At 41.2% G+C, this 17,534-nt stretch overlaps 1 pseudogene; it reads left to right on the top strand.

Annotated features, from left to right (window-relative positions):
• The first annotated feature begins 7,988 nt into the window (after positions 1-7,988).
• On the top strand, positions 7,989-10,717 carry LOC122444769 (annotated as a pseudogene).
• The last annotated feature ends 6,817 nt before the right edge of the window (positions 10,718-17,534 follow it).

Raw genomic sequence — 17,534 nt, 5'->3', positions numbered from 1 at the left:
GAAGATATATTTATTTTTTAGCAATAACTTATAGGGTACCACTCATGATCAGGCAGGGTCTTCCCTGGTGGCTGAGCTGGTAAAGAACCCACCTGCCAATGCAGGAGGTGCAAGAGACGCATGTTTGACCCTTGGGTTGGGAAGATCCACTGGAGAAGGAAATGGCAACCTGTTCCAGTATTCCTGCCTGGAACATGACCAAGTGGGCACACATGCATGATCAGGCAAGTATAGGGGAGGGGGAGAAGGGAACCTTGAAGCTCTTTTCATTATGTCAAAAGACCTAACAGGAAACTGAATTTCCTCTCAATGAGGCTGAATAGGGTGATTAAAATTCCATGTTTATTTTCTTTGGATTGGAATTTAAAAGAACTCATTATGAGAACACTGATCATCTCAGGCTGATCAAAAGCTCTGATTAGATGATACAGGTACCTGGTTTTTTTCCTTAAAGAGAAAATGAGCTGAAATTTAATGTAATTTGCTAAGTAAAATTATCCAAAATGTGGAAATACCATTGAATGGAAGGAAAATGTGCAAAACAGTTAAGTATGAAACTCAAATCTCACCTTTACAGTCTCTTTTACATAAAAGCCAAACCTGCTGCTCCTTGATTTTCCATTTTAGTGATGGCCTCACCATGGGAGGGAAGCCTCATTCAGGCTTCCCTTGTGGCTCAGCTGGTAGAGAATCTGCCTGCAATGCGGGAGACCTGGGTTTGATCCCTGGGTTGGGAATATCCTGTGGAGAAGGGAAAAACTACCCCCTCCAGTATTCTGGTCTGGAGAATTCCATGGACTGTATAGTCCATGGGGTTGCAAAGAATTGGACAGGACTGAGTAACTTTCACCATGTCTTCAGCTACAAAACCCAGAAGCCTGGGCAGCATTTTCCACTCCTGCCTCAATTTATTTCTCCTATTTAATCACACAGCAAATTATTAACTCTACCTCTAAAACTTGTCTAGAATTTTATCCTCTTCTTTATTCAACTTATATGACCTTGCTTGATGTTAGCTTTTTGCTTTGTTTTGCTGAGTAGGTAGAATTAACACACTTGAGGAGACCAAGGTCTGTGTGACCTTGTCCTGAAAGATAAATTATGATAATACAATAAGGTAGAAAACATGTCATATTTGTCAAATTTCTGTAAGGTGTTCTGCATCCAAGAGTTATGCTTGCTTAGCTACTTAGTTTTTATTAGAAAAGAGGGAGGAATGTGTCCTTTGGTGTCTCGAATGAGCTAGAAAGTTGTGATGACTCGTCATAATGGAAACTCTCTCGAGTGATGTAAGCAGGGTGTGATGGGCTGTCACCGCAGGCTCACCATTCCAGCCTCAGAAAAAGTTATCATGTGGTCAGATCACTCCCCTCCTGGGCAGTTGGGTTGGGTGGTGTTCATGCAGAAATGCAAGTCATAACTATTGCTTAGTGGAGTGTTAGATGAGGTTCAGGATGTGCAGGATGGCACCTTGGCATAATGAATATTGTAAGCTGAGAAGTTAGGGAAAAGAGCAAAAGCAGGAAGTTCACTTTGGATCTCCTCCCCCAACTTCTTCCCTGAAACAGGCCATCTCACCCTCCTGTGAGGGGCTCTCTCCCTTGGCTGGGAAAAGGGCATTCTTCTCTCTGTAGACAAAGGGCTAGAGAAGAATCCAAATGAACTGTTTGCCCCAGTTTACTACACTTACCTCAGACTCTTTGACCTATTATATTTCTCCAAGACTGTCTACTCTTCATCAATTTATCATAAAAAGATGTCCGATGAACCATTTCTTTGGGTCATCATTTCCTTATGAAGACTCCCGTGTCATGTAAAAATTGTATTAAATAAACATTTATTTTTTTCTCCCATTAATCTGTCTTTGTCAGTTTAATTTCCAGACCAGCCAGGGACCCTAAAAAGGTTGAGGAAAACTTTGTCTTCCCCTATAATAGGTAATAAAAGTTAAGTTTAAAAATAAATTGCAGGGACTTCTCTGGTGGTCCAATGTTTAAAACTCCTTGCTTCGACTACAAGGTGTTCAGGTTCAATCCTTGGTTGGGGAACTAAAATCCTGCATGCTATGCGGCCTCACCAATAATAAGAATAATATAATAAAATTTAAAAAGTGCAGCTTATTTTATGTCCTGGTACTACCATCATTTTTACAACCAGGAAAATCAAAGCAAAACCTAGCTTAGTGAGATAGACAGTGGACAGTGAGCTGTCCACTCAACAGCCATGTTTCCTCTTTTTCTTTTGATATTTGACATATACTTACAATAAAACAATATTAATTCTGTATTTTTCTTGGCCACCCTACCATTGTTATATCCAATAGTCATATTCCTTAGTAGCATACATGAACACAGTCAGATTAGCAAAAAAATAAGTTTTTACAGTGATAACTACTTTTTTCAGGAAAAGAATTTTATAGATAATGAATTGCGCCCATCAATACAAAACTAAGACTCCTGTCCTCATAATTTTTAATAAGTAATAAAAAGCCATACCAGATTTTTTTTTTAAACAAATATAAACTGCATACTATGGGCAGAGAATTAAGTACCCTGACAACATGCAGTAAAATTTGTGCAAGACTTTGAAACGGCAACAAAAGGTAACTGAGTGTTCTGTTTCATGCATCCCCCCTGGATTATCTCTTCTGAGTTTCTTTGAACTACTTACAACTCTGTAAATGGTAGACACTGAGGACAATGCAAATGACTCTTGTCCAAAAATGTGCAAATGAATTCTGTCCAGTGGAGAGACAATTGATTTCTCTCCCCACCCTCATGGAGAAAGTGAGTTTATATCGTTGTTAATTCATGTCAGCATTCCTTATCTATCACTTCGCCTTTGAACCAGTTATAATATCTTACTGGTTTCTCCTTAATTATTGAATAACACACTGAAAGAAGAACTTTGATGCATATTCATTTTATATTTGTATGAGAATCATGATTTTTACATTTAAAAAATACATATCCTTTAGCAATACATTTTAAAAGATAAATGAGTTCACTGATACTTGGTCATTTAGGACTAGGATACATTCTCAGTCATTTCAGGATGACTTTTGTTTTAGCAAAAATCAAATTTCCAAAGCAAGTGACCAACACACCATTTTTGCTTTGTTTTACCTCTTTCTGTTATTTCCTCTTCAAAAATATCTGCCTCCTCAAGAATATACAATGGGGCAAAGATAGCCTCTTCAATAAGTGGTGCTGGGAAAACTGGACAGCTACGTTCAAAAGAATGAAATTAGAATACTTCCTAATGCCATACACAAAGATAAACTCAAAATGGATTAGAGACCTAAATGCAAGACCAAAAACTAAAATTCTTAGAGGAAAACATAGGCAGAACACTCGATGACATAAATCGAAGCAAGATCTTCTATGACCCACCTCCCAGTGTAATGGAAAGAAAAACAAAAATAAACAAGTAAGACAAAATTAAACTTAAAGTTTTTACACAGCAAAGGAAACTGCAAACAAGGTGAAAAGACAACCCTCAGAATGCAAGAAAATAATAGCAAAGGAAAAAACTGACAAAGAATTAATTTTCAAAATATACAAGCAGCTCATATAAATCAATACCAGAAAAACAAACAATCCAATCAAAAAGTGGGAAAAAGACCTAAACAGACATTTCTCCAAAGAAGACATACTGATGACTGACAAACACATGAAAAGATGCTAATATCACTCATTCAGTTCAGTTCAGTCGCTCAGTCGTGTCCGACTCTTTGCGACCCCATGAATCGCAGCGTGCCAGGCCTCCCTCTCCGTCACCAACTCCTGGAGTTGACTCAGACTCATGCCCATCGAGTCGGTGATGCCATCCAACCATCTCATCCTCTGTTGTCCCCTTCTCCTCCTGCCCCCAATCCCTCCCAGCATCAGGGTCTTTTCCAATGAGTCAACTATTCGCATGAGGTGGCCAAAGTACTGGAATTTCAGCTTCAGCATCAGTCCTTCCAGTGAACACCCAGGACTGATCTCCTTTAGAATGGACTGGTTGGATCTCCTTGCAGTCCAAGGGACTCTCAAGAGTCTTCTCCAACACCATAGTTCAAAAGCATCAATTTTTCAGCGCTCAGCTTTCTTCACAGTCCAACTCTCACATCCATACATAACCACTGGAAAAACCATAGCCTTGATCAGACAGACCTTTGATGGCAAAGTAATATCTCTGCTTTTTAGTATGCTATCCAGGTTGGTCATAACTTTCCTTTCAAGGAGTAAGCGTCTTTTAATTTCATGGCTGCAGTCACCATCTGCAGTGATTTTGGAGCCCCAAAAAATAAAGTCTGACACTGTTTCCACTTTCTCCCCATCTATTTCCCATGAGGTGATGGCACCAGATGCCATGATCTTTGTTTTCTGAATGTTAAGCTTTAAGCCAACTTTTTCACTCTCCTCTTTCACTTTCATCAAGAGGCTTTTTAGTTCCTCTTCACTTTCTGTCATAAGGGTGGTGTCATCTGAATATCTGAGGTTATTGATATTTCTCCATTGCTGCCCTGCAAATAAATTCTTCAGTACCATCTTTTTAGATTCCATATATACGCAGCAGTGTATGATATTTATCTTTCTCTTTCTGACTTACTTCACTCTGTATAATAGGCTCTAGGTTCATCCACCTCATTAGCACTGACTCAAATGTATTCCTTTTTATGGCTGAGTAGTATATAGTATATATGTACCACAACTTCTTTATCCATTCACCTGTTGATGGACATCTAGGTTGCTTCCAGTTCTAGCTATTGGAAATAGTGCTGCAATGAACATTGGGGTACACGTGTGTTTTTCAATTTTGTTTTCCTCAGGGTATATGCCTAGGAAAGGGATTGCTGGGTCATATGGTGGTTTTATTCCTAGCTTTTTAAGGAAACTCCATACCGTCTTCCATAGTGGCTGTATATACAGTTTGCAATAAAGGGTGACTTTAATAAGGTTACATTGTACAAATTTCTTGGCTCCAAATTCCCATCATAATAATAAGAATGTCTTCGCTCCTCTTAGGGTACCTTTCACACAGCAGTTTTATGACCTATTTCAGGGAAGTAGGGGAAACGGGTAAGTCAGAGTGAACTTGCTGCATCTACTTTCCTTAAAAATTTTTTTCAGCCAAAGCCATTTAATATGCCAAGTTGCCATAGTTTGGGGGAGTATGTCCTGCACCTCATCAATGCCTTAATTATATGTAGGGGCTGTGTAGAGATGGTAGTATAAGAAATATTTCCAGAAGAGCACATACGAGAATCAGCAAGCTGGATGGTGGGCGATTCTGGGGTGGATCCAGCAGGAGAGATGAGCTGGAAGGAGGGAACAGCTACAGAGACACGGGGCGGGTGTAGGGCTCTCTCTTAGCTATTTAGTCACTAAGTCACTACGTCATGGGTGACTGATTTGCAGCCCCATGGACTGTAGCCTACCAGGCTCCTCTGTCCACAGGATTTCCCAGGCAAGAATACTGGAGTGGGTTGCCATTTTATTCTCCAGGGGATCTTGCCAACCCAGGGATCAAACCTGAGTCTTCTGCATTGGCAGGTGGATTCTTCACCACCAAGTCACCTAGGAAGGCCCTCTTTCTGAGTACCGAGCACAGTTTTATCAAGCTCCTCAGAGATGGCCATTTATGGCTGCACACCAATACTTTCTTTAAAAAAAATTTTTTTTTTTTGCTGCACTGCAGGCAGCCTATGGGATCTTAGTTCCCCCACCAGAGATCAAACCCAGGATCTTAGCTCCCCATTAAGGGTCAAACTCAAGCCCACTGCATTGGAAGTGTGGAGTCTTAACCATCGGACCATCAGGGAAGTCCCGCACAGTAGTACTTTCTCTCCCTCTCTCCAGGGCCCAGCCCTCCAGCCCCTCATCAGCAGCCAGGTAAGAGCAGTCCCAGGGTAGAAGGCAGAGGTATGCAAAGTCCTGAACACCAATTATGAGGACAGGGTGTTGAGGGGTGAGGGCGTTGTGGTGTGAGTACAAAACTATGATCTGACAACAACAGTAGCAGGATTCTAGCACTAAACTTGTAAATTTGGTGAGGACAGGGCCATTCCCCAATTTCTGGGCTATTCTCATAGCTTCCAGAGCCCTCAAAGGCCCTGCTACCACACCCACAACTGTAGGCAAATAGGGTAGGGGGTCTGGAAGCAAAAGAATTTTTTGCTTGACATAATTTTCTTGACATAAGAGAAGCCATGTTAGGCCTAAGTCATTTTGGGATCTAAGCCTGGCCACAGTGCTTGCTTTTGCAGGAGAATGGATCTCAATAGTTAATAAGGAAAGAAAGTTAAGGAAACAAAAGAATTGTAAGAATAAACAATTGCTATTAGGCCAGGGAAATAATTTAACCGTGTGTGTGTGCTCAGTCATGTCCAACTCTTTGTGACTCCTTGGACTGTAGCTGCTTCAGGCAAGAATACTGGAGTGGGTTGCCACTTCCTTCTCCAGGAATTTAACCATATTGAAGACAATTTATCAGTTGCAAAGAGGCCTAGTTCTGTTTTGAAGTTAGAGATTAGCCTGAAACACATTCTTGAACTGTTTTGCAGGATCTAAACCTCCTTGAACATGCAACCACCAGACTAACTGGAACCTAAGGAATGATGATGCTGACTTTGCTGACCCTGGTGACTTTAACTAGAGCCTGGATTCTATTAACGTTTGCCTTAATACTATGCTGAATTCTCCCCTGTTTAAGCCCCTTCATCAGTATGAATAAACCAACCAAACCCCTTCATGAATATACATGTACCCTTAGCTTAAAACTTCCCCAGTTTTGCTGCTTGGGGAGACACTGCTTTGGAAAGATCCCGGTGTACTCCCTACTTACTGGGAGTAATAAATCCTCCTTTCTCCCACTCTTTGGCTTGACACCCACAAAAGAGGCAAAACCAAGTTTGGGGGTAACACAACCCTAATGAGAGATGTGGGTTCCAAAAATGCCTCTCACTCTAAATGATTTTTTTAAATTTTGTGTTAATTGTTGGGCACAGTATTGCCCTTCCACCACTCATGGTTGCTATTTCTATTCCAGATTGAAATAACTGTAGTAACTTTTTCTTATTATATACTTTATTAAATACTGCAGCATATCTATTTTTATAATCTCTAGTTTTCCAAATAACTCTGCAGGACAGCTATTATTAAAAGCTGGGACTTGAGTAGAATAAGCAGCTAAAGAGGGGGTTAGCCAAGCTGTGAGGCTGCCTGGATCCTACAGAGCATAAGGATCCACAGTAGTGTGTGCTGCCAAGTCTGGGGTCTCCAGCATCCCCTGTTCCCTGGGTACCTTCAGAATATGTCCTCTTCCAGCTAGCAGAGGCTGGTACAGGAAGAGATACTGCCTTCACCCTCACATCTAAACATCCTTCCTGAGTCTTGGTTCAGGAGAAGGCAAAGTCCCTGACTCCTGCCAGGGAAAAATTAAGCCACAGCCCTGATGAATGTGGCCATAGTTGATCTGGTTTTAGCCCAAGCCAGTCACTCTTACACGGCACACTAAAGGAGCTCCTGAATATCAGACTGTCCTGGAAATCAGGCTCAGATCTGATTAGAAGGGTGGCAGAGCTCCAAGAAGGCAGACTAGATGCACAGCTTCACTAGATCTCCTATGTCAAAGTCAGGGCCCTGATAGGAAAGAAAGGGACCCTGAGACCCGGGATTGGGTGGATGAGCCCAAGACCCTTAAATCTCAGATTTCCCTGAACCTTACTATCAGAAACAGCTGTGTCCCTAGTCAGGCCCTGCAAATAGGTTTATCTGTACCATTTTTCTAGATTCCATGTCTATGCATTAATATATAATATTTGTTTTTCTCTTTCTGACTTTCTTTATTCTATATGACAGACTAGGTCCGTCCACATCTCTACAAATGACCCAATTTCATTCCTTTTTATGACTAATATTCCATTTTATATGTGTACCACATCTTCTTTCCCCATTCATCTATTGATGGACATTTAGGTTGCTTCCATGCAGATGTAGACAATGGCCATGTGGACATGGGGCGGGGGTCGGGAAGCGGGGGGTGGGATGAACTGTGAGAGTAGCATTGACATAGATACACTACGACGTGTAAAACAGACAGCTAGTGGGACCTGCTGGATCGCACAAGAAGCTAGCTTAGAGTTCTGCAGTGACCTACGGGGCGGGATGGGAGACAAAGGAGGCAGGTACAATAGGGAGGGGATATATGCATACACGGAGCTGATTTACTTTGTTGTACAACAGAAACTATCACAGCACTGTAAAGCAATTATACTTCAATAATAATAATAATGAAATGAGACAGCTCTTTCTCTTGCCTAGAGGCGGGCAATGACCCTATGTGATGCCCGTGTCTCACAAGACGATGCTGGTTGTCCTCAAGGCCTTCGGCTACAACCCCTTATTATCTCCAGGCTTGTAACCAGAGTCAGTTCTAGGCCCAGCCTTAGAAGTGAAACATGAGCTTTATTCTAGGGACAAATAAATAAACCACCAAAGGAATTGCAGAGCTTTGCTAATGTAATAAGAAAAGAATGAGGGGAAAGATATGTGAGTGGATCTTATTATTACCATTGAACTCCGGAGAAAGGGGATTTGTTGGCATGGAGGTACTTACTGATGACTCAAGACTTAACCTCTGGCAGAGACACTGGAATCGGTTTGAAGTGTTGTGATGGTGCTTTGAAACCTGAACATGATGAAAGCTTACCGTAATTGAAGTGGAGTTTCTAGAACTTCCTTGCCATGGAATTGAGTTGGATCTTGGCATAGGAAATATCAGAACAGATTTACTATGGAAAGTCTAAGAACTCTTAACGTGTGCTCCCCAGGAGGGCCAGACGCACTTGCTTTACTTAGATAATAAGAAATGTGCTGGTGGGAAGCCACTGACATTTACCTGAAAAGTTTGGTCATTGCTGTTTTCTGCAAGTTGTATAGTTGGTGTCTTGAAATGGAACTCCTAGATATCAATGGGGATGTTGGGGTTCTAGAATGGTAAAGGTAGATAGCACTTGAGTATCAGAGGCAACACTGTGTAGTTACTGCAGCAAGGCCAGAGTGCTGTGGGGGCCTTAGTCTACAGTATCTGCAATGATGTCTGAAAGATGACGATGTTCCTACATGTGAGATGGCTGAGTGTCCAAGTGAGGTGGTGCTTAATTTTGGGACATTAACTTTATCAGTTTTGTTAAAATGATACATAGTAATTGTAAAAAATTACCATTTTGGGGACCATTCATCCAGATTTCTCTCTGTGCTTTTGTTTATCATTTTTCATGTGTAGGATCTGGTTGTATGTGCTATTCTGTAACTATATTTTTAGGCCAATATTCTGTAGGCATCTTTCCTTATCAATAAAGATAAACATAAAAAAATAAATAAAGATAAACATGCAAGAGAGTTTTGAAGATATAATGGCAGCATGACATAGCTCTCAGCACCTAGACATTGAACCAGACTGCTTGAATTCAAATGCTAGTTCCACTAATTTCTAGCTTTGTGAAATTAAATTGAATCCTATGTCTCAGTTTCCTCATCTCTAAATTGGGTAAAATAGTACTATCTTGTTTTTAAGATTATTGCAACAATTAAATGAGTTAATATATACTTAGATCAATGCTTGACAAGTGTTCTTATTATTAGTTATTGGTTTATAGTCTCCCAATAATGGGCATTTACATTATTGGTCTCTTTTAACTTGTGTGAGAAATACTGCAGTGAACTTTTTGCCCTTATGTCTTCTTATATCTGTGTGATTATCTTCTTAAGAATATTCCTAGAAAAATTGGATTTCTAGAGCAACAGTCATGGCCCTTTTCCTGAATGATACCTTTTATATTTTCTAGACTTTACCACAAGTTTCTAGCATGAGAACTGTGTACTCCCTAGTCTATATTTGTAAGTATGGATGTGTCCTTTAATCTCTTTTTAATATTTAAATAGGAATTTGAACTCAAGCAAGAGGAAATTAGAAAACATGGGCTCAGATGAGATTTGGTGCTTTGTGACTGAAATTGCTTTTAATTCTGTCCTCTGCATGTTTTAGCCTGAATACAGCAGCACTGGATCTCAACCAAGGGTCTCATTTTCAGAACAAGTCAGTTAAATCAGTGACCTCGTACTGCGATCTTACACGGCCCATGTAAAGGCCATGCTCCTTTGAAAAAGGATTTCTGCAACATGACCCCACAGTTGAATGGATAATACCCGAGACTTAAGAAAAATATTTCACTGATCCCCCCACCTCTGCACCCAGATGCTTCCATTTCTCTCATGTCTATACCTTATCTGATCCTCACGGCGATGGTTGCTGCCCAGACACTGTAACTCCCACGTGGCTGCTGCTGCCGGGGCAGGAGCGGAGAAGGCAGACGTGGTCCGGGGCAAAGACAAGTGCCGGCAGCGGCTGGGGTCGTTGCCCCTGTCCCACATCCGAGCCCTCATAAAGAGCTCCCCGTGAGGTGTCCAGGAAGCCCTGGTGCTCACTGCCAAGGTCACGCAACACTGTTCACTATCTCACCAACTATTCCTGTAGCAGCTGGAGTGGAAAAGAAAAAAGCACTCACAGTGATTTATCAAACGCTGCAGAGGAATCGGACACCTTTCAGCCTCTTGCAGATACATCATCAAAGACGATTTTAGCTAGTAAATGTCTGAAAATGTTGAAGAGGGAAGAGGAGGAGAATGGCAACAGCGATGAGAGTGAGGACGACCATGTGGAATTCTAACCCAAAGGTGCTCTGAAGCTCAGCGGGTGAGGGCCCGCGAATAGTAGCGCCTGTGCTCTCAGGCAGGCGCTAGTCTGTTCGCTCTTCAGAAACTTGGCGGACATTGTATTCTTTCCTGGCTGAGGTCGAGCATCATGTACCTCTGCCTTCAACAGCCCAAAGGAGAGAAACCCAGACAGCAGCTGCTTCCCCAGACCCGCACTGCAGCTCGAGTGGGAAGGAGGGACGGATCTAGGGCTCCAAACCCTGGGGCACCGCCAGCCTGCAGCGGTAAGCTCTAGCGGCAAAGACTTTTCTTCACTTCTAGTGCACAGATGAGCTTCCCTGGTGGTTCAGTGGTAAGGAATCCACGTGCCGATGCGGGAGACCAGGGTTCAATCCCTAGGTTGGCAAGACGCCCTGGAGAAGGAAATGGCAAGCCGCTCCAGTATTCCTGCCTGGAAAATCCCATGGACAGAGAAGTCTGGCGGATTACAGTCCATGGGGTCTCAAAAGAGGGGTCTCAAGAGTCAAACACGACTTACTGACTAAACAACAACTAGATTATACATAGATTTTGAAGAACTTCTAAATATGTGTAAACCTGTATGTATATTTTGTATGTATATACATGTACATACATATACATAATCCTGTATGTATATTTTGAGATTAGTTCTCGTAACAACTGGATTCTGTTTTAGTATGTTTAATATGTTTAAACTACATGTTTTCAATATGTAGTCTGTGGGTAGTACCTTACTTTTAAATTTTTGTACTTCAAGAAAATTTGTTTGAGGCTCTTTCCCTAGGAGTGCTTAAAATAGACAATATTCACATCACCTAGATCAATTTGTGGAGATTTTATCTGAAGGCAGAGGAATGAGCTACCTAGAATTTTCATGCATTTTATTCCTTTGATGATTCACTGATATGGCTCAGTCATCCTTGAAACAGTATTCCAATGCTAGACTTTGATCCCAAGTCACATGTGATCACCTTTAAAGTGTTGTTTATATCCATTCTACATTTTGTTTCCTAAAAGTTTCATTCTGTAATGAGTTAATTATGCAATGTCATTCAACTTCAAAGTTGTTCTAGTTGTTTCATTAAAAATGTAGATGCTCTTCAAAAAAAAAAAAAGAAGAAGAAAATAGTCACTGGCTTGCTTCACATCCCATGGCTCCTTGTCTCTGAGTCTCTGAACTGTTTAATTTCCTTCTAGGACAAAGGAGCTTAATCCTTTCACTCTGTGTTTTCTGCCCCTCTAAGGATATCTTTACCTTTACCCTCTGCCCTTTTAAAAGTTAACTTATTTTTTTCTTGAAACTTTTTTTCCTAACCTAAGCTCTGAGTGCATCTCTCTAAACTCTGTTTCTGTGTAATAGTCCTGCTTTAGGGAAAAGTTCATCGTTCCTTCTCTTTGCAGTGTTCAGGCAGATGGAAGCATGGGAGGTGGTGAAGTCAAGCATTCAGAGAGATTCAAACTGGGCTTGATTCATGTTTGTATGAGTTCATTCTTCATTTACACTTCCATTCATGTATTCACATACATATCATTCATTTGCTTAGTCATTGTTCACTTACTCCTGCATGAAATATTAATACATTCTACACATCTGCATTCAATTCTCACACATTCATCTCTGCGCTCATTCATTCATTCATGTCTTTATTCATTCAGTTATTGGATTAATTTACATGCCATTTATTTATTTATTTATTTATTTTTTTAACACGCAAAGAAAGGGAAGTTTATTGCTGACTTGAGTCAGGGCTCTTGCCGCAACCAACGCAGTGGTGCAGGGTCAAAGAGCCGCCATTTATTTAAAGATTTTTAAAATGTGGACCATTTTTAGCCTTTATTGAATTTGTTACAATATCGCTTCTGCTTTACGTTTTGGTTTTTTGGCCAAGAGGCATGTGGAATCTTAGCTCCCCAACCAGGCATTGAACCTGCACCCCCTGCAAGGGAAGGCAAAGTCTAAACCACTGGATCACCAGGGAAGTACCCGTTTACATAGAATTTGTATACTCAACAATCTTTTTTATTAATTTTTTTTATGTCAGCCAGGGAAGCAGGAAACCAATGGCACATTTAAATCAGGATAATTGAAGGGATTATTTACAAAGGCGTTGGCAGAGTATAGGAAAATCACAAGGATTAGTGCAAGATTAATACTTTGGCCACCTGATGTGAAGAAATGACCAATTGGAAAAGACTCGATGCTGGGAAAGATTGAAGGCAGGAGGAGAAGGGGACGACAGAGGATGAGAGAGTTGGATGGCATCATGGACTCAATGGACATGAGTTTGAGTAAACTCTGGGAGTTGGTGATGGACAGGGAGGCCTGGTGTGCTGTGGTCCACAGGGTCACAAAGAGTCAGACACGACTGAGCGACTGAACTGAACTGAAGTGTAACCCTCTGGAGCTAACAACAGCCAGTCCCAGTTACCACCCTTGGCTCTGAAAGGAAAAGGGGGAGAAAAACTGAGACTTTTCATTGTGGTATCCCTGCCTGGATGGGAGAGAATCTGGGCATAAGTACCAGATTAAATTCTCCTTCCTTTGGCAGATCTTTTGCCAATGCCTCCACTCTACAAGTATTCTCTGAATGGGAACTACGTCGGTGTGCGAGACAGAGACACTGACAGAGGCAGTCGGCACTGGTCAGCCTCCTGGGGGCAGGGCAGGATGAAGGTTGGTGGAGAATGTATCTGGAGAGGCAAAGAAATGGAGAGAGCATTCCCCAGGCTCTCTGAGGTTCTGAAGCTAGTCAGCAATGCATCTTCCCTCTTCTTCTTTTATAATTAAAAAATACTATATTTTAAAAACTTAAAAATTATTTTCCCATTGAGGTTATTACAGAATACTGAGCAGAATTCTGTGTGCTGTACAGTAAGTCCTTGTTGGTTATCTATTTTATTTATTTATTTATTTTGGTTATCTATTTTAAATACAACAGGATGTATATGTCAATCCCAAACTCCCAATCTCTCTTCTCCTTTCTTATTACTGAGAAAGAACCAGTAAGAATGGGCAAAAAAAATTCCTGCTTAGGAAATTACTTTCATCACAGAAAGTCACATAAACTAGAGTCAGCCTGGTTACACATGCTGGCTATCTTGGATTTTGCTTTTTTGGGAAAGTCTTTCCGGTTCTTCCATCACCCCCACCCCAAAAAAGTGCTGTTTCCTATGACGACGTTTTAACAATAAATTGTGTCTGGATGACTGCATTCTGCATTCTACACACCTTGATTTTCTCACGAGGGTGGAAGAACAACACCTGGGTGCTGAAGCGTCTGGATACTGTGAATTTCTTCCACTGTACCACAAGGTGGCAACAGTCACCATGGTCCAATTTTCTTATCTGCGGGACTCAGGCACACATCTTCACCGACTATCCTGTGAATAGAATAAATCTATTCTTAAAACCCAACGTTAAAAAAACTAAGATCATGGCACCTGGTCCCATCACTTCATGGCAAATAGAAGGGTAAAAAGTGGAAACAGTGACATTTTATATTCTTGGGTTCCAAAATCACTGTGAATGGTGACTGCAGCCACGAAATGAAAAGTCCTTTACTCCTTGGAAGGAAAGTTATGACAAGTCTAGCCAGCATCCTAAAAAGCAAAGACATCACGTTGCCGACAAAGGTCTGCATAGTCAAAGCTGTGGTTTTTCCAGTAGTCATGCATGGATGTCAGATTTGGACCATAATGAAGACTGAGTGCCAAAAAATCGATGCTTTTGAACTGTGGTGCTGGAGAACATTCTTGAGAGTGTCTTGGACCGCAAGGGGATCAAACCAATCGATCCTAAAGGAAATTAATGCAGAATATTCATTGGAAGGACTGATGCTGAAGCTGAAGTTCCAATGCTTTGGCCACCTGATGCCAAGACTCTTTGGAAAAGACCCTGATGCTGGGGAAGATTGAAGGCTGAAGGCGAAGGGGAAGACACAGGGTGAGATGGGTGCATGGCATCACCAACTCAATGGACATGAATTTGAACAAACTCCAGGAGAGAGTGGAGGACAGGGAAGCCTAATGTGCTGCAGTCCATGGAGTCTCAAAGAGTTGGACTCGACCTCCAGACTGAACAACAACAAAATTTTAAAATAACTATATCAAGGAGAGAATAATACACTGATGGTGAGGAAGAGAAAAAACAATTACATATCTACTTTCACTAATATTATTAGATATGGCAAGGTAAATTTTACTTTAAACAGCATTTGAAAAACATTACTAAATTTCTGAAACAAAATTTGCCTCTGTGCAAATGTTAGATAAACAAATGGATTATCCCTGCCCTATATGGTTCCTAGCCCTGTAATTTGTTCACCCAAAGTCTCTTCTCTGGGCTCTTCCCATACACCTGGCCCTACTTCTTGCCCTCAACGTTAACGAGTCCCATAGGTTCAGGTTCCCAGTGACTTGCTTCTCTCCCCTCTTTACTGCAGCCACCTCTATCTGTGCAGAAACTATACACTGTGCTTCTTATACTGACCTGTGGAAGCTGGAATTCATCCCTGTTTCTAGTCTTTTTAACTCTTGAAGAAGGGCACCATTTTTTAGAAATTGTTCCTGAATGTTCTTTACAAGCTCAGGGATGAAGCTGTCCTAGTGAGGTGAAGTGTAACTTACCTAGTTTTTTTTTTTTAAATACTTACATTTCTTGAGTGTCTTAGAAACAATGCAGAACATTCTCCCTGCATATTTTTCAATCTGGAGAAAACTTGCTTCTATTTTACTACTTTTGCACTTTGGCAAAGATTACCAAGACTTGTCTAAAACTTACCAACAATTCTGGATTTAGCAATAGAATTTTGCCCTATAGTTTAAAATAAACTATGTCCAAAGGATTAAGAAAAAGAATGCTAAATAAGATCAGACTTTTTTTTTTTTTTTTATAATCAAGGGGTCCCTCAGTCAATCAGTTCAGTCACTCAGGTGTGTCCGACCCTTTGGGACCCCGTGGACTGCAGCACGCCAGGCTTCCCTGTCCATCACCAACTTCAGGAGCTTGCTCAAACTCATGCCCATCAAGTTGGTGATGCCATCCAACCATCTCTTCTTCTGTTGTCCCCTTCTCCTCCTGCCTTTGATTTTTCTCAGCATCAGGGTCTTTTCTAATGAGTCAGTTCTTTGCATCAGGTGGCTAAAGTATGGGACTTCAGCTTTAGCATTAGTCCTTCCAGTGAATATTCAGGAATGATCTCCTTTAGGATTGACTGGTTTGATCTCCTTGCAGTGAGTCTTCTCCAACCCCACAGTTCAAAAGCATCAATTCTTTGCTGCTCAGCTTTCTTTATGGTCGAACTCTCACATCCACACACAACTACTGGAAAAACCATAGTTTTGACTAGACAGACCTTTGTTGGCAAAATAATGTCTCTGCTTTTTAGCATGCTGTCTAAGGGGTCCCTACAGAAGATGGATAAGAAACCATGGGGGTGGATGGCTGGACCATGAGTAATTCCTGAGGCTGGGAAGAGGAGCCTAAGAGCTCAGAGCAGGAGGAAGGGGTGAGATGGGTAAAGTTTTCAGCTTCTCATCAGAGAAGACTTAAGAACTTAAAAAAATTTCAGTTGAGGTGTCTGCCTTAGTAAGAGACAAGAATAAGATGAGCAGTAGGAAGAGAACAAAGAAAAGAAGAAGCCACATCCACAGTTGTATTGGTGTACACTGGAGCCTGGCAGCAGAGAGAGTCCCTGATATGTTGCCTCTCCTGAATCTTCCAGGCTTTGCTCATTGCTGAGGGAGAGCTCACACTCATTGAACACCTACCTTGTCCCAGGAACCATATTACTCTTTTCCATATTGTATCATTTGAGTTTTATAGTACTCCACATCAAAGTACAATTCTCAAAAAGTTAAAAACATGATGTGAAATTTTAAAAAGAAAGTTAAAAACATGATTTTCACAGAAAGATATAATGAATGTATGTCAAAAATATATTCAACTCATTATGAATGAAGGAACTAGTAAGATGGGAAAACTGATTTCCAAGACCATTTGGCGAAGAGGGGTGTATGTAGCATTCCAGGAAAGGAATCCTTAAAAGATGGTTGATGTCTACAGACAATAAAATGGTTATCTTTGTTATTATTATTTTTGTACTGGACAGCAATCTGCAAGTTAAAATGTAACTTCCTATTTGGGGCCTCTAATCAAAAAGCAAATTGGAAAGTCAAACAAAGGTATATTCTAGGCAATGAGTTATTGGGCAGGCCTGATTAAATACTAACCAAGCCTGACACTGAAAGGACACGAAGTTACTTTCTTTACTTATGGTTTTTGTTTAGCCTCCAGTCTTTCCCTCTCTAGACTGAAAACTCCATGGAGTCAGGAGCTGGTGTTTCTTGTCTTTTTCACTGACAATCGTGCCAGTGCGTAATACACACTGACAGGCCCTAAGTGTGCGGTGAATAAATGTTTGGCTGAATTGAACTGAGTTATAGAAAGATTAGCAGCTTGCATGAAACCAAATAGCAGGTGAGTGGCAGATTCCCTGAGATTTCTTATCCCCTCTCAATAGGAATGTGTATTAGTTTCCGAGGACAGTTGTTAACAAGTGATCCCAAGCTGGGTACCTTGAAACGACAGAAATTTATTCTCTCCCAGTCCTGGAGGCTAGAAGGATGTTGCCAGGGACCCTATAAAGGGGTTGCCAGGGTTGTGACTCGTCTGAAGGCTCTAGGAAAGAATCCTTCCTTGCCTCTTCCTAGATTCTGGTGCCTGCCAGCATCTCTGGTGTTTCTTGGCTTTTAGCTGCATCACTGCAGTTTCTGCTAGTCTTCACTTTTCTGTCTTCCCTCTTCGTGTGT

The sequence above is a fragment of the Cervus canadensis genome, chromosome 7, assembly GCF_019320065.1.
Source record: "Cervus canadensis isolate Bull #8, Minnesota chromosome 7, ASM1932006v1, whole genome shotgun sequence".
Lineage (NCBI taxonomy): Eukaryota > Metazoa > Chordata > Mammalia > Artiodactyla > Cervidae > Cervus > Cervus canadensis.
Note: the sequence above shows the minus strand (reverse complement) of the source record. Positions and strands in the feature narration are given on the sequence as shown.